Source organism: Colletes gigas, unplaced genomic scaffold, assembly GCF_013123115.1.
Source record: "Colletes gigas isolate AHSC1104 unplaced genomic scaffold, ASM1312311v1 Colletes_gigas_Sc00001, whole genome shotgun sequence".
Classification (NCBI taxonomy): Eukaryota; Metazoa; Arthropoda; class Insecta; order Hymenoptera; family Colletidae; genus Colletes; species Colletes gigas.
In genome coordinates this window covers 195,373-210,845 of record NW_025106630.1, presented here as the reverse complement: position 1 = coordinate 210,845, position 15,473 = coordinate 195,373, and the positions used below count along the sequence as shown (strand labels likewise).

Below are 15,473 nucleotides of genomic sequence, written 5' to 3'. Positions count from 1 at the left end.
ATAAACTATAAACCACATGAAACATACGACATCTAATGGAACTGCTCCCACTAATTCATGCAATTTGAATATTCTTTTGAAGGGAGGTTTCCTTACTTTCCTCATAATGCTTATAAACAACAATGAATTCCAAAATCATAAATTAATGCATGCTGTCTCTTTCAAGTTTCCCAAAAAATAAGGTAGAAAATATGATTAAGTATAAACAATGCAGTAAGATGGTAACTAATTTAATAGTAATATTTGTGATTCTGGAACTCATTGTTGCTCATAAATATCCAGAAGGAACGGAATCTTCATATCTTTTTATTTTCTCCACAATTATCCAGAGAAGAAGCTTCACAAGAAAAAAATAGAAGTATTATAATTAACACGAAAAAATAAAGAATATACAAACTTCGACAAAAGTGAAATTTCTATTTATCATATTATACCTAACCCTTATAAGGGTATATCAATAAGGGTATAGATTTTACGATCTGCTCATTTTTCATATAATTGAATTCGATGAAAAAAAAATGACAAAAATACTATTTTCAACATTTTGACAACAGGCTCTACACTGTGACAATTTAATATTTCGCACTCCAGAAATTTTCTTTCATATACAGGGTGTTCGGCCACCTCTGGGAAAAATTTTAATGGAAGATTCTAGAGGCGAAAATAAGACGAAAATCAATGACACTAATTTGTTGATAGAGGCTTCGTTAAAAAGTTATTAACGTTTAAAGTTCCGCCCATACTAAATTTTTTTTCTCGAAAATACGCAGGATGTCGAAGGTATGTCTATTGACCGAAAATAATTTTTCCAGAGTGGTTTGAAATTTTTCATTTCGCCGAATTTCAGGGGAATCATTATTCATGGTCAAACGTTGTATTTTCAGTAAAGAACTTTTTCCTCGTAAGTGCGTAGGATTTCGGGGATATGTGTATTCACCAAATATAATTTTAATTGACTCCCGCAAGCGAAAATAATTTTTTCAGAAGGATTTGAAATTTTTTAATACCTTTTTACGAAGCCTCAATCAACAAATTGGTATTCCTGATTTTCGTCTTATTTTGGCCTCTAGAATTTCCCTTTAAAATTTTTCCCAGTGATGGCTGAACACACTGTATATGTATATACTTTAGGATGATTTCTGGAAAAAGAAAAAATTAATAAATGCTTATAATTTTAATTTGTTTCGTCGATTCACTTTGTATTACCATAAATGAAGCTCGAGTCGAGTTGTGATGTATATTAAGTACGTCGAAGGGTTAAAATTATTTATAAAAAGATTTTTCATATATCTGTCAAATACACCACGAACTCCAAAGGGTTGGAAGTCCCTATTGATCTTCGTAACATAACGGCCAGGGGCACGTGAACCATTCTACCTTTGACCAGTTTCAAAATAATTCTCTAAATTTCATGCTGAATCGTCCCTGTTCCCATTTCATACACTGTGAAACATTTCACGATGCACCGTACTTGCTATAAACGATAATATTTACTAGTACAATCTTGATTTTACCAAAGACCAATTTCGAGCAACGTTCGAACATAAATTTTAAAACCATTTGCCCAAAGGCCGGTTCAGGTATTCGCGTATATCGTTTAAATTAATCTATCGGATCGAGAGTCTCGTTAGTTTGGTACGTGCCGAATAATCTTGGGAATTGCTCGTTCATCCAGGTGAAAGGAAAGTTCAATTTACATGGATAATTACATAACTTAATATTTCGTTACGTTCGCCGTGTATACTAGGTGCGAAGGTGCCACCTGAGATATTCCGTATTCGTCTCTCGTTTCAAGTTACGATGGCACAACATAGAATATTTATGGTGTTCCGAGTCGCTGGCAGGCTTCGCCGTTTGCCAGAGGGACATAGGGCTCTATGAATATTTAGAAAATTAAATCAGTCAACTTCGCCGTCCCCTTTCATTCGTTGCCTGTGCCCACTCTTTCGAACTTACGAGTAAGCATAACTTCTTCGTAAGAGATCGCCACAACTACTGTTCTCGCGATCGGCGGTCCTATCCATCGAGAACTTAACGGGGTAGTCCGATTCAGAAAGTGAAAATAATACGATTATTAAGAGATTTATATACCACTTCAGTTTGATTCGTTAGAAACATGAGATATAAAATTTTAAGAATATCTGAAAGAAGGAAACTTATATTTTTGAAGTCTTGAATCAGGAAAACATATTGAAAGGGGATTTTTATGCTGCACGGCCAAATTCCATTTTACATTTACAGTTTGTAGATTTAAAAATGTCCCAATGAATCTTTAGCGACTAAGGAGAAATTAAATATTTGTTCATTTTCCTGAATCACCAAGCTCTGGGAATAGATATTTCAAAAACTAAGGCGCTTCGATACTAAAACAACAAATGTGTACGTTAGATAACAATGGTGATTATACTCTAAGCTTGATTCATGCATGTGAGTTATTGGCCGGTTCAGTAATGCCGGAACTTCGAGTTGCAGAATTTATCGAATTGCACATTCATGGTTTTGGCATAGAAGAGGCAATATAAAATCGATCAAGAATTCCATAAATTAGGCAAGATGGAAAACTAGCAAAGTCTTTTAATACAATTTGTGGATCAGCGAAAGGAAATTACTTTCAAGCTTCCATTTAATTGTATTATTAATCGTTTGAAAAATTAAGTATTTCACGTTAGCTTAGTATCAAGTAATAATTAAACTTTCAAACCGAGGATGTAACACGCCACGGGCGCATATTTTAGATAGACGAAGTCTGTCTTGTGTATAATGTAACAGTCTAAGAGAATAATCCTTGAAGTCTGCCGAAAACTATTTCAAGTATCTTAGGGTTTTCTAAGTCCGTGGCTAATGTTATTGCAATAAGGCCATAGGTTAAATTTCGAATCGTAAAGCTTGGAAACACGAATTATATTGAAATAAATTATTGTAAAAAATCTTTTTATTGTGCATAATTTGTTCGCAATCCTTAAGACTGTTTTTGACTCCGCGTATACAATAAACATCCGAACAATATGATTACGAACGAAAGCAACTGCAAATACTTCTACGTTGCTCGTTATATGCGAAAATGCAGAAAATATTAACGAACTCGCGTATAATTGTATTTTGAGCGGAGTCTGTAAAGAAATATTATGAAACAGCCGACGACGAAAGGACAGAGACGCATAGGAAAAGTACAGGATGAAAAATTAGGAATGAGAAACTAAAGTCTTGAGAGGAAAATAGAACAAACGACAAAAGAGAAGAAAATGAAAAAAAGGGAAATCCAAGAAAGTTATCCGGTTGAGGAAAGAAAACAAAAATAAATGAAACCTAAGTACTGAAGCTCGAGTAAAAAGTGAAACAGAACGAGTGGCTTTGTTAGTAAGCGAAAGTCCCAACGAAAAATGAAGAATATTGGTTAAAGAATACGAGAAATGAGAAATTATGAAAGATGGTGTAATATTGCAAAACGTGTTTTTCTATCGAAATTTTAATAATTGAACATTCTTCGTTTTCTTGCTTCCCTCGTACCTTTGAAATCTATGAATGTTTTATAATTATAATTTTCGCTGAAACTCGTTATAAAAGAATCCGATGAAAATAATGTTGACATTATTCTTAAAGATTATGCCGACGAGCTGAGAAAATTGATATTTTACTTTGAAAAGTCTCGGAAGATTCTTAATATAGTTCCTATTCTACCAGGAATTTTTAAATTCTTTTGTAAACAATGTTCACTGACGCTAAATATTTAAAATAATATTCCATCAACGTAAGTTAAAATTTAACAAAATTCATAGAATTGCTTGAAGATTTAAAACAACGAAGGAATATGAAAATTGTATGCAAAAAGTAAACGTAAAAGAAAAAAGGGGAAAGGAACAAGTCACATAAAATATAACCCTAATATAACCTGAATACAGCAGAGGGGCAGAAATTTAGGATGACGGACAGCAGAGTATGATAGGTTAAACAGTGAACTACATAGTTGAAAATTGAGTAAAAATTCCAAAAGTAAAAGTACGACAAATATGAGATGCAATGCGATACCTCGTAACAAAATAAACGCAATATTTTCTCAGACTTTATGGAAGATTCTTAATAAAAGAATTTAGTTGAAAGATTGGAAAAATATTTATTCCATTTCTGTAAAGCTTTAAATAATTGTTTATTCAATGTCTGTATCGTCGTTTCGAGTGAAATTATATTGTAACGTTACAAACATTCGAATTACATGTTTTTATTTTTACTAAATCTTCCCAAAGTAATGTTTAATGTCTTCAGTAATTGTATGACCTGGTCATAGATATTTTATTGGTATTCTACATGCTAAAAGACTGTTTTCTGTAAAAATAAAATAAAATACTATGCTGTTAATTTCCGATATACAGTTTACTTTTAATAAAAACATTTTCCAAATTCTTATATTTGATAAACATTTTTAGGTTTTTGAAACGAGCAAGCCAGACCTTGTACTGTTTGCAAACAGGTCCTACAGGACCTATCCATCTGTTAGAAAATCGTTCATTCAAGAACTGTCTGGCTACTCGGTTGAAATGAGATAAATCATGCATAAATCACGTGCAACCTACAACGGAAGTTCTTCCAATAATTCATGCAATTGATTACTCCAGAAATTAGCATAAGATTGATCTGTTAATCTCCCATTAACCCACTAACGTCCAAATAATGATCAAACATTATTTTTCGATAATTTTTAACGAGTTCATTCGCTTGGAAATATTGTTCCTTTCTCTTTATTTGTATTTTCCTAGCAAGTGTCGTGACTGAAGGACGGTAGTATATATTTTACGAGTAGCAGCAAAAAATATATGTTATATAAATATAGACCCATAAATGTTTTATTAAAAAATGATAAGGAAGAAAGGATAACGTGCTTGCTTTTAATGTTATTACAATAGATGGTAGAAATAGGTCAACCAAATTTATCTAATCTTTTCGTGTGAGCCGTAGTTTCTACTCAAGATCGTTAAAAATGAGCAACGTTGCATCTACGGTTCCTTCATTATTAATAAACAGTTTCAAAATGTCGATCATACTTGTTATGCAAGACTGACACCGTCGAGAAATTGAATTTATCACTGTCAGAATATCGTATCGATTTTGTTTCGTCTCATCGAAAGTCGTATTAATTTTTTACATCGGTACATATTAAAATATAAACAACGTCGACCTAGTCTTACCTTGCAACTCATTTTACCATTGAACATTGCAAAATTATTTATTGACAATAACAGCAAGTCAAGTTGTATGTGGAAAAGTATATTTTTTAACCTTCTTTTCCACGATTTGAATTTTATTTATAAGCTTAAATAATCAAGTTCACATTGATTATTCATTTATATAATACTAGTACATATTCAAAAAACGTTTGTGTAATGTAGTTTATAATAAGTCACAAAATTGATGAAATATTTTCTAGAACTGACTTCTTATTTTATTACAAACTACCAACCAAAATTGAACGAGAAGATATTTTTTTATTTCTTTATGATTCTGTATAAGTTAAAGGAACAAAATTAAGCAATAAATATTGATTTATTCTAATACCATGAACTAGAAGAAATACTGGTTTTGATGAATTCATAATTTACAACAGTGAAAAATCAAAGTATATTCCAGACATTATTACAGTATTCGAACAAGAATATCGAATCGACTTTAAGGTTAACCACACTCGTTGCCAGAAACAAACGAAAATTTTGTAGGAAAATTCGCGGGAATAATTCACGTTACATGCTCAGCGATTACCTTCGGAACTTTTCCATGAATATGGAAAATGTGAAAATCCAGAAACGATTCGTCAAGCACTCAAGAATTGTGGTTATAATGAGAGAACTGTTCGAAAAAGCCGTTAATGAAGCAAACAGAAGAAAAAGATTGAACTTTGCAAGAGTTCGTTTAAAAAAAAGAATGGTGGAATGACGTAATCTTCGTCGATAAATGAAAAATACAGTGTTTTCGATTTCGATTACAGAGGTATCGCCTGTCGAAAAATTAATGAGAACTGAAATAAAAAGAATTAATATTTTGTTAAGAGAGCGATGCAGAAAACATAAAAGTGTTGGAAGTGCATTTCCATACTTGAAGTAGAAAAATTAGTATTTATTTAACTTCTAACCACAGTCCTGAAAATTTAACCGTAACTCTACACACAGATTTGGGTATTTTATTGTAGTTTATTCCTTATTGAAACCTACTTTTTGACAAGAAATAAATAATTGAAAATTCTAAAGAATGATATATTAAATAGTAACGAAATATTTAAACACTTCTTACAGCAAATAATCATGTGTTCTTATTGTTGTTTATGGTAAACTAATAACACCGCTTATAATTCGCCAAGAAGCGAATTATTGCCTTTATTGAAAAATTAGTTTACATTTCATTAAATATTCAATAAACCCAATCTGCGCGTTTCATCGATCTCATAATGTATGCGACCTATCAGTTTAACGCTGCTTCCTCCGAATTCAACCCGGTGTGAATTATTCCTGATTTAAAACTTCAATCGTTCGAATTCCATTACGTATACTTGACTGGATCTTACATTTAATTTTCATAATCAATATAATATTTTCATCTTGTAGTACTTCACGACTACGTTGAAAAATGAGATCGATATTTTTCAATCCTAGATTCTATCACAAGCTTTGTACACAATCCAACGATACGCCATATTTATTGGTCGCAATGCCAAACTTCTACTCGCGTACATGGTAAATTACACCATAAAAAGATGGAGAATAAGAACATCGACATTTTTCAATTTTTATGTTCAAACTATGTTTGAAGTTGTGGATAAAAAAATGTTTAGAAAATGAATGGAGATACGAGAATATTCAAACTACTAATAAATCTAGTAAATTCAGTGGTGTGATTTAATCGACCACAGTGGCCACAATTAGACTTTACGATTACTCGTAAAAAACAAACTCTTTCACATTTGATATTTGTTTTATCTCTATTAATTTTGAAGACGTTTAACCAAATAAGTATTTTATGAATACCCACTATTTTTTCAGTGCTTTATGTGTCATCAAAGATTGTCAATCGAGAGATATTCTTTGTTAACGATTAGAAACTCTAGTACATCTAACAATAGCATTCACAACGTGATTCACATTTAACGCAGTAATTCGTTGATCGACGTATTGGTTTTTAATATCCAACGAGCCTGAGGGAAATTCAACTCTTATTAATCGGGTTACTGAATAAATTCCTGCATAGCTAAATATCGGCACTTTAAATTAATGCATTCTCTCGCGGTTCGTCGCAATCTTCTTCTTCAAGTAAAATTAACGGGAAATAAACAATTACAATCTGTCAGAGGATGAAAAAGACGATTTCCGTACTTTTCTCAATTACCAACAAAATCTAATTACACCAAACTTATTCAAAATAAAAATTTACGAAGCATTCCAGCCATTTTTAACGCCTCTTTGAAGATACATTTGAATTTACTCGCGTAAATGATTTATTATTCTCTCCAATACTCTCGTGGTACAAAAAAAAACGCCAAAAATCATACGTGGAAATAATTATTCCGCGTGATCGATGTGGGATAATATTGAACCATGCATGAAATTTTCGTTTGCACGCATTTTCAATGATTTTTCCGTACAATCAACGCCGCTTGAAAACTTTTAAAGGTGCGTGAATAATTTTTAATGAGTCTGTAGCTCCGATGGAAAATTATGAATTCGCGTTTACTGTTCTGTTTATAACAAGTAATTATTTACCTCGATACTTATACGAGCGATGTTTTTCTTCCACTCGTAACATATTAAAAATTTCCAAACGAATTTCGAGTACTATCGATTTACTTTCTGAAAACGTTTTAATTCGCTAAAACCTTTGTTTCGAATGCCTTTCTTGGTAAAAGTATTGCGTGTTTCTAGTCCATAATTTCTTCCACGGCGAAGTGTTATTAACGAAATTACAAACGAGTTCCATATGCGTGCACGGATACAATGGTAGGAAAATAAGGTCAAAAGAAAGCTTTATTTTTAATTAAGAAGTAACCTTGTGCCCGCGGAAAAGTCAAAATCATCAATTTCGTGGAAGGATTGAGTCGCTTTGATGTGTGTTACGACCAAAAAAAATATAATTAATTAATAATACAACAAAATACTTAATACTGTAAAATTCATTGGCCTGTATGTACTTCTATTTTCTATAGTAATTATTTTATTAGAACTAATTATTCGAAAATTAGAATAGAACATAAAAGGAAAGTATTTATACAAGATTTCTGTTCTAATCGGAAATCACGAGGAAATAGAGAATCTCAGAAAAAGCGACAATTATAGTAGTCTTACTATTGAAATATTGCAATCACTAAAAATTTTGAAAATACACAAACAAATAATTACTTTGCACGAGCATAACAGTTTGTTCATCCATTTTAAATTTAATTATTCTCCATGTCAAATATAAAAACTTTAATGTTAGAAAGTTTTAGAAACTGACGTGTAATTATTTTCGTGAATTCTAGGTTAGCATTGTTTGCAAACCTTTCTATACCACGACACCTTCCATTTACACGAAAATGTAATATTTTTATTTCACGAACGTTGTTTTAAACATGTTCAATTGTGAAACATGAGCCTCTTTATATGATAATTACGCTTCACGGGCTTTCACGATGTTCTACATTCTTGTAATTCAAACTACGTATTTTCGCTCCCTTTAATAAAATTTCGTGTGAATTCATTATCCGTGAAAATTTGTCCAAGTGAAAGAAAATAGGACGATTCCGGGTAAACTAAATCAGCTTGACGATTTTTTCACCATGAAACGTTCGGCGCTTCGTAAAATAGGCCAGAATTTCTAAAAACCGGAGCAGTTAATATCGTTCGCATAATAATGCATATTAAATGCACGAGCATACGCGCACTGTCCTAATAGGTATATCTTCTTTTTTTTAAATTATATACTTATCTATGATACAAAATTATTTATGGTTCGGTGTTTTTATCGTACTCTTTAAATGTTTCAATTTTTTCGAAAATGAAACACTGTTTTTCATGGAAAAATTTGTGAAAGAATAGAATATTTTTAATATTAATATTTGGCTAATGGGTTATGTCTTGAATTTCAAATTATTTGTCTTAACAAAAAATACTATGGTAGCAATTCTACCATACAATATGCAGTTTTTCTTTCCCTGTAAATTCACAAGCTAGAAACTATATCAAATGTAGCAGAGAACAAACATGTAAAAATAACTATAGTGAAAAGGTCTAAAGCCGAGCATCGCACGAAAACATGTTATTCTATGTTTCCGACTTATTTATTCAACTGAAATCACTGCCTTTCAGGTTTTATCAATTACTGAACGGAACACCTTGTACAGGGTAATCGGAAATGCCGAGGGGGAATTACTTAATAGAAAAGTAAATCGAAAACATAAAATATAACGTTCGCAAATAAGCATTTCATTTCCAGAAAAATGATGCTGCGCGTTCGTTTCGTTCTCCAATTATTAAAATGTCACAGAAAAATATATTCGACGTACAAACGATTAATAAAAATAATTTGACATTTTTCGTATTTAATTTGATTCTTTTCGTATTACTTTCAACAATTTTCACTTCACATTTTCACATTTACCAAATATATTATTTATAATAATGCCATACCGTCAACAAAATGATCGATGGCTATACATTTTACCTAAACGTGAAGTTTTGAAATATATGTCATTTGTGTGAAACTAAGAGGAACTAATACATATTTATAGATTTGAAAATACAACTGACAGTAATATTTCGTTCAAGGATTCCAGATATGTGACCACGCGGTCACGGTGGAAATGAAAGGGTTAATTAAGGCTCGATCCCGTATATTTCTACGCGGTACTATTACTAACGAATGCTGTATTTGTAAACATTGACAACGTCATGATCTGTATTACCTATCGTTCCTGTTGTCCTACTTACAATCGATTCGAGGTACAGTAATCGTGAATACACGGATACGTTCCTTGCGTTGGATGTATGCGCTGGTAACGCATCTGGTACGACTCGTTTGTACAGCAAACGCTATAGACACGTAATTCAAAGAGTAGGATGAACCTCTCGTTGAATATGGCTCTTTCCAACCATCACAAAACCCGAGAATTACGTCATAGACAAACAATTTCTGAAAACGCACAAGCGACGTCTCCGACAAAACGCAGTTGAATAATTCTCGTATCGACGGGAGTAAAATTTATTTTTAGCGTCCCGTCAATAAACCAACAATTCTTCGAACACCATGCGTTAAACATAATACAACCTCATCCGCGAATGACTTTCCGTCATTTCCCGCAACATTTTCCGATGATCTAACTCTCTCGATGCATAACGTAATTATAATACTGCAATATAACGAATCGACGTGGAACGATTTACACGTGTTGGAATTTTCAACGGACGTATAACCAAGCGTTAGTGGAATTCCAGAAATGACTGTGTTGCTCTAGAAACTCGGTTACAACACGTCAGTGTGAACGTTTGGGCTTGGATAATCGAAAATGAAATAACAGAAACTCATTTTCGTTTGAATATTACCAGGAATATTTAACTTTTTTCCAGACAATAAATTGAGCGTGTTGTTCGAAAGTACATCTTCAATTACAACTAGAAGTATGATATATTTCTTTCAAGAATTGCTACGTTGAATTGGACGTAGCAGAATAGATGGACTTAAAACGTTTATTTATAAGGTTCAAATGATTAAAGCGAAGATCGGTTCAGCTTTTAAAAAATTAAAGACCTGAAATACGGAGGGTGCACGATAATTTAATTTTCAGATCAGAGCTCCAAACTCATCGGCAGGAAAGCATTCCCCAACAACTTCTGCATAAATGAATCAAAAAGTAAATATTTTAGCTTTATACGGGAGCCTGTGCTAAACAACTTCCTTGTACTCTAATATTTATGATATTTGCACACGTAAACAAGAGAGATACCTTCTGAAGTTCTGGTCAAGTCACCTGTTTGTTATTTGGACGAACTTTCGTTTTGTCCACGATAAATTATTCAATTTAGTATCTAAGAATTTGTTATTTATTTAAAAATCTACTCGAATAGAGAATAAAACAGAAAACTATTTCACTTGAGTCAAATAATAGAATATAGAGAAAAATCATTTGAATGTTAAGATAAATACACGCGAAAGGTAATATGTTCTTTTAAGGATCATTCTTCAAATGATCCTTTGTTTCAATAATGCTCGAACGTGGTGGAATCCCATCATAAAGTGTTTAGAAACACGACTAGATTAAGTCTCAAAGTTATGGCTACGTAAACTGAAATCCGTAGAACGAACCGTGTCAAGCAACCGTAACGACGAAGTTTAGTAATAGCGAAAAGCGTGATACGATTCTCGGTTTATGGTGCATGCGAGGAAATTTCTGCGAGATCGAAATATTTGTACGCGGAAAAATATCATGACGGAAATCAACCATCGCGTCGTATGTTTCTAAAAGTTTGGTAAAACGCTTGAAGAAACTGTCAAGCTTCAACGCAGAACGCAAACGACAAAAACTCGTAAGAAATGTGAAAAATTCTACTGCCGTTCTTCCTGCTGTTAATCGCGATACGCATTTATTTATTTTTTTGTATTCGTTGTCTTTGTTGCACTTGATAGCAAATAATACGGAAAAGAATGAAAACGTGTAACACGTGTAAAGAAATAACGAAATAAAAGACAAGGTGTTGGAAACTGTTACAGAAATCTCTGAGGACCACTTAAAAGTAGACAAACAGTAAATAATAGGAGAAATAATTAGGTATTTATATTGGACGATATAGTGTTAAAACAATAGAAAGTAGAACAAAATTTCATTAGAAAAAATTAAATTTGTTATTTTAAAATCTATAATAATATTTCCTAATGCAATTTTTTTGTATCGGCTGAATTTCCTTGTAAATTATTGGTTGTATGAAAAACTGTTTAAAATTTCGAAAACATTAACACATATATTAAATGAATAATAAAAGACATTATTTAGTTAAAAAACACAAGATGATCTTCATATCTTAATGGAATAGTAAACAAATAAAAAAATAATTACTGCACTGACAAATATAAATTTTAATTTCTCGAAATTTGTTTATATTAAGAATAAAAATTCGAAACTTTTAATATTTTCTCCTAACATATAACATTTTCGATCATCAGTACGCCCACATTATATAAATATTCGAGCGGAACAAGCAAAATCAATTCTTTGCAACAAATAATTCAGAATAGATAAATTTTGATACCAAATAGCGCACGTGAATGTTTATAAACCGATAATAATTTAGAACAACAATCGTTTTATGGGAGAATTAATAATATTACGCGCTTTTGAATCAGTAAACAATGAAAATTAAATGCACCATAGACACATTCATCGTATATAATATTCTGTCAATAAACAGTTACGCAATTTGTGTGTACAATACTTCTAATAGCTATAATGTATTTACAATAATGATATCTATCAAAATGAAAGCTTCTAAAAAAATATAACAAAGTATTATTATTTTATTGTAAATATTGACTTGATTTCTTGCTCTATATTTAATTTTTGTTAACGAACGGGGAATAACGAATGAAATAAATGAAAATTGTCTGGAGAACTTCGTTGCTACTCTGTTAATGGGTCATTCGATCTAAGTGTTACGGCAAAAACGTATTTTCGAACTGACTGACTGTTACGGTTCATATTGTCAAGTACAGAATTGGACAATAGTAGAATGGACTCAAAGTTGGATAAAGAGATAGCTCATGCACAATGGCATCACAATAACGCGGAAATCGAATTTCTCCTCCGTAGGCTTATACCACATTTGCAACGCCGCAAACTTATCTTTATCAGCTTATTTCTAAACAATTTTACACAGAAGATATAACCTCCATTTTCTTTTCTTTTGTTTTTCCCCAAAGCGTACAATACAGTCCTCACATAATCATTTTAAACTAGTTTTCAAGGATAATACCCTCTATTTACGATTTTCTAGGAAAAAAAGAGTTTTCAACGCGACGTTAAAAATAATTATTTGTTACGTAACGATTATAACTTTACTGATAAATTAGTATAGCCAATATTATATGTAATTCTAAACTGAGCTACTGATATTAAACTTTTGAATATGTATGACTTCGCTCGAGGTTACAAACAAAATTAAAACATAAACATACTATTAATAAACTGCAATAACTCGTTCTTTCATTCTTTATAGTTGTTATGTGCTTTTGTCTAATTATACAGCCATATTTAATCAACTGTAACTCCCCAAAAATGCACGTGATCATTAAATGATCTTATATTTCTTACTCTTATGTATTTGACAGATGGATGGGAATAATATAAACACGAATACTTTGTACGTGGTTATAAAAAGAAAAAAATGTTTCCATTATAAAAAATAATCAGTCGTTTGTAAAGGTGCTGTGAAACGATAAAAAATCTTAATTGCTCTTTAAATGAAACTCTGTTCTGTCAATTTTAATCACGATATGAGAAAAGCAATACAACTACGATACAGTTGAACAGAATAATGAGTACATATCGATGTTATTAACGAAACGAAAACAAATATTCTATTTTATAAAGTTTATTTACACATAAAATTGGAAACAAAATCTTCGCGAAAATTCGAATTAAATTTGTTTGGCTGTAATTGATTGGAGATCTTTTCTCATTAGCAATTTTTTTTAGACATTACGTCAAATGAAATAAATCCTTTTCTTCAATCGTAAATTTTCTTTTACCGAAACAAATGCTTTTCTGTGGCTGTCATAACTATGGAGTATAGAAACACAACGCTCTGAAAATTACACAGTAGGATTCTGAAATTTATTCGACGATCGTCGATTTCCCTCAAAGCTATGGAATTAGATAGCTGCGAATATTCTATTCTAGATTGCAATCTTACGTAAAAAAAAAAACAGACTCATTGGCAACACGAAACTCTAAATATTACAGAGAGAAATTTTCCTGGAATTCCTCCAAAGTGAAGAAAAAAGAATGTTTCGTAAACATTCTGTAAACGCGTAAAGAAAAATAAATACATCCAAAACACGAAAGTCGACTAATTCGGGAGAATTCTGTAATGTATTTCTGGAAAGAAAAAGGACTGAAGATATTCCATTCGGGAATTGCGACGTTACCAAGGAAAGAAATTCGCTGGATGCACAGAATTCTGGATATTGGAGGGTGCAATTTATGGAACTTGTTCGACGATGTTCGATCTCGCGCACAAAAGAACGATGGATTCGTAATGTTACCTACCTGATTTCGGAACACGGAGACGATGATGGGACGAAATCAGTTCGGTTTCTATTTTCGGTGACTTTTCACGCAACGCGGGAATGTCAACTAATATTGCGCAATCGGTAAAGGTCCTAGTATTTGCTCGGACGGTGATTCACCCTCTATTATCACAGCGTCGACGGCGAAACGAGTGCATTCAGTCCACCGATCTTGTTACTCCGTCCGAATCGCTCGAAATGGTATCCCACCGAAAACCTGACAATCCCGCGGCAATTACCGGCAATTATTCAAGCGCCAGGCATCCAGCCGCGGCGTTATCCCCATCCAGAGAGTGCAAAAGATCGCAACGCGTTGCGTGAAAATTGAAAGTCAGTCGATTTGTGGGGTGGCCATGCAGTGGGGTAAAAAATTTAAAGGGCAGAGAGATCCTTAGCGCAGGCAGTGCAAACAGGAAACGAACACACCAACGGTCACGCAAACAACACTTTTTTTCTACTCACTCTTCGTAGACCAGAACACTTCGCGACTCCTGCTCCGAGGACTCTCGCTCGACTCGCGGATGCGTGTTGTTTTTATTTTTCGTGTAACGCGCGAACAACGGGCAGAGAAATCGGAGGGATGCGGATACGCGTGGAACCGGAGTCGTGAAAAGAAAACGCTGAAGACAGCGGGGGGAAGGAGAAAAAAAAGTAGATAGTTTGGTAAGCAGAGATAGAGAGAGAGAGAGAGAGAGAGAGAGAGAGAGAGAGAGAGAGAGAGAGAGAGAGAGAGAGAAAGAGAGAGAAAGGGCGGAACGGGAGAAGAACAAGAGACAAAGTGGTGTTAAGCTGGCCGGTTAGAAAGCACGACCAACGAGAAGTGAAAGCGACGTTCTCGGTGCAGACGCACTCGCGGGTCTAACACGTAAACGCACGAAAAATCGACGTGCACGCGACGGCGGTCGCGACGATACTGCGCCCTATCGGACAGCCCTGCGCAAATATAATGTCACCCCTCTCCTGCGACCACACTATTCTCCTCTCCGCCGCTGCCACCAGCGAATCGAACCCACCCCCTGTTAGAACGACCGGTTTCTCTTCCTACCCTTTTATCTGCCGTCCTTTTCCATCCCTTCGCGCTCCACCGGTCTCACCAACACTGCTCTGTCCCATTTCTTTTTTTTCTTTTTCTTTCTTTTTCCTTTTTTTTTCTCTCTTTCCGCGGTGTTGGCGACTCTTGTCAC

At 33.3% G+C, this 15,473-nt stretch overlaps 1 protein-coding gene across 3 annotated transcripts in view; it reads right to left on the bottom strand.

Moving 5' to 3' along the window:
• Positions 1-15,188, bottom strand: part of LOC122404937 (1-phosphatidylinositol 4,5-bisphosphate phosphodiesterase epsilon-1-like) — a 231,231-nt gene extending 216,043 nt beyond the window's left edge. For all 3 annotated transcript variants that reach the window (XM_043409383.1, XM_043409544.1, XM_043409459.1), the window contains exon 1: positions 14,752-15,188. The gene's annotated coding sequence lies outside the window, so the exon portion shown is untranslated. The remainder of the gene's footprint in view (positions 1-14,751) is intronic.
• Between the last annotated feature and the right edge of the window lie 285 nt (positions 15,189-15,473).